Raw genomic sequence first — 3,460 nt, 5'->3', positions numbered from 1 at the left:
ATAAGTTTGATTGCATCATATAATAATTGCTGTTAATAGTGTTTTTTTTGTTACGTCTTTAATTTTCGTATTCAGAGGGCTGTGAGCGCAGGCTGGGAACCGAAAATGGAATCCATTAGAGCATCATTCTCCATTCAAGACGGATGGGAGGGGGAGCGCGAGCACAAAAAAACCTATTACTTCCCTATTGACCTAAATTTCAATGATGTATTTATAAGATTACACCAGTTCACGGGTATGACCGCTGCTTCTTTGTCTAGTTTTACAGCATGTTCCTCGCATTTCGTTATGAAATCCCAACTGTCAACGGCTTTGCTTGTAAAGCACCGTTTTCATTTTTTGTCCATTCATTTTGAATTTCTTGATTTGCTGGTTCGAGTTGCCTAGCATTACGGCTGAAAATTATCATTTTTGACCGTCTGACAGAGAAAAATCCTTTATAAAACATTGTTTAAATGAATATTGAGTATGAAAGATGAATAAAGCCTATTAGTTTAGGTGTACTGATGGAGAAATGGGAGGGCTGTGAAGGCTCTGTGGCTAGACTGACCGCCTCTGTCTGCACTTGATTAGGTGAGGCTGTCTTGAAAAAGAATAAACAATTATTCAGCTGGTATAGAAGCTATTAGGCTCACATGTCAGTTGTGTTTTTTCTTTATTTATATTTGAATAATGTACTATCTTTTCCCACACGTGGCACATTCATGTATATGTTATCAGTAGTATGTTGGTGCTCACTTATGCATAAGCAGCTGTTTAAGAACAGAATTATGACATTTATCTCTTTTTATTTAATAAATTATGGTAAAAAACTGGCAGCTGTGGTTGCAAGAATTTTACTGTAAAAATACAATGTCCTGTCTGTTGCACCCAGATCTTCAAGGTCAGTCTTTCGGCACCCAGATCTTCAAGGTCAGTCTCTCGGTATCCCAGTCTTGTATCTAGTGTGCGGGATACACCACTGGTGTCTGCACGCACAGCTGGTATCCCCAATTATATATTTCATGTTATATATTCCAAATTTTAACAATAATGTACACTAAGAGTATACTTATTGCCTTGTTAAATAGGCTATAATATACAATTTTTCTTTTATACAGTTTTTATTGATACAATTTATATATATATATATATATATATATATATACAGTATATATATATATTACAATATGTTTTAGTAACATTATACATATTGTTTAAAGTAGAGCATCAATTTTTATCATAATATATTTACCGTATAAGGTAATTTACTGTTAACCAATTAGCAGTTATTACTGTAACATTTTTTTACAGTTTAGGTATATTAGCAGGTATTTTGTCTTTTTTGCAGCAACAAGATGAAGTGATAAAGTGTTGATGCAAGGGTTTGATTTACTGGTACATTAATGCACTTACTCTAACCCTTCTGTTCCTGAACTAATTCCCCTGTCTGAAGTGTTTCCTCTGATGGGGATCGCTTTCTGGTGTGTTTGGGCTGCATACACCACCACTGAACTCCCAGAGGTGGCGGCGCCCACTATTAGGTCTCCAGAGTTGGCGGCTGAAGCTTCAGAATATCCTGAGCTAGTGGTGCTTGCTGCTGTGTTCCCCGAAGCGATGGCGCCCACTGCAGTTTCTCCAGAGGTGGTGGCGCATGCTGCAGAACCTCCCGAAGCGGCGGTGCTCGCTTTCAGGGGATCGGACATTCTCAGGTTGATCATAAATTATACATTGCATATGGATTTTTTTTGGTGTGTTTATGTTTTTTGGTGCAGAAAGGTTTCAGCAGACCTGGCCCCGGTATTCCATATTTTAATGTCCTGATGCACCAACACTAAGCCAAGGTCGAAGGAACCTTTGCCAAACTCTCCCTGTATCCTGAGGGCACTACTGTAGAACCTCCAGAGGTGTCAGTAGAACTGACCCCGTCCTGTCACGGCTATGGAGGCCGTTTGTGAATTCTCGTCCTGCCTTGTCACGGCTATGGAGGCCGTCTGTGAGCTCTTTGTCTGTCCTGTCACGGCTATGGAGGCCGTCTGTGAACCCTCTGCCCGTCCAGTCACGGCTATTATGTCACGAATCCGGTCTATGAACTTCAATTCACTCACCACCAGAGGTCACACTTCCATTACATAGAATCTCGCACTACACAAATTGTTGCATGTCATCCCGGACTACATATCCCATCATCCATTGCACTGATTGCACACAGCACTGATTGCACACAGCTGTAACCAATCACACATTCACTATATAACACTCACTCTGATCCCTTTCAAACTGCCGAGTATTGTATAGCGTTTATCACTCTAGCGATAGCTACTCTATGGAGCCTGTCTAGTTTTTCATAGCCTTATCATAGTCTTGCCTTGTCTGTTTTCTCGTGTCCTGGTCTTTGCCTGTGTATCTCGGATTCCCCCTCTCGTCTTCCCCTATTCGGATACTGTTTGCCCCTGCCTGGACCTTTGCCTTGTACCTGGATTTATCCCTCTAGTCTCGCCCTGTTGATTCTGTTCGCCACTCTGATCCCTTTCAAACTGCCAAGTATTGTATAGCGTTTATCACTCTAGCGATAGCTACTCTACGGAGCCTGTCTAGTTTTTCATAGCCTTATCATAGTCTTGCCTTGTCTGTTTTCTCGTGTCCTGATCTTTGCCTGTGTATCTCGGATTCCCCCTCTCGTCTTGCCCTATTCGGATACTGTTTGCCCCTGCCTGGACCTTTGCCTTGTACCTGGATTTATCCCTCTAGTCTCGCCCTGTTGATTCTGTTCGCCGATCGTAGTCCAACGCTAGCCCTAGGAATATTCTTGTGTCTTGCCCCCTATATACCTGTTGCCATTGTCTGACCCTTGCCTATTTCTGACCATGTCGGTTAATAAAGCTTTGCACTTGGATCTGCGCGTCTCAGTCACTCCGTGACAGAATACTCGGCCCCACAAGGATCCAGCGTCTTTTCCAAAGGACATTGGCCAGGTATGAACACAGCGATTCTGCTACGAGCTCTCAAGCAGGGCACACGATCACTTGAGGGTTATATTGCGGAATATTTGGCTTTGACTAATGGCTCAGAATTACCGGACTGCATGTTAATTGACTTCTTCTGTGATGGCCTTAACCAGCCTGTAAAATGGAAATGTAAAATAAAATCTTCCTGAGTCCAGTCAAGTCTCAGCTTTTCTGAGAATCAAACTGTGATTTTTTTTACAGTAGCTTATTAAAAATATTTATTTCACAGCTCCCTGGAATTCTTGATTCTGAAACCAATCCTTTCACATCTTGTATCACACCATGCCATATTGAGCCACTGTTATCAATTGTTGTATGATTGTCATGAATCAAGTCAAATCACAGTTGATCGTCATGAGGCACATCAAGTCACAGCTGATCTTCCAGAGTCACGTCACGTCACACCTGATCTTCCATAGTCACATCTAGTCACAGCTGATCATCCTGAGTCTCATCAGGACACAGCTGATCGT

Source organism: Sinocyclocheilus grahami, unplaced genomic scaffold, assembly GCF_001515645.1.
Source record: "Sinocyclocheilus grahami isolate Dianchi unplaced genomic scaffold, SAMN03320097.WGS_v1.1 scaffold21.1, whole genome shotgun sequence".
NCBI classification, from domain to species: Eukaryota; Metazoa; Chordata; class Actinopteri; order Cypriniformes; family Cyprinidae; genus Sinocyclocheilus; species Sinocyclocheilus grahami.
This window is presented reverse-complemented; position numbering follows the sequence as displayed.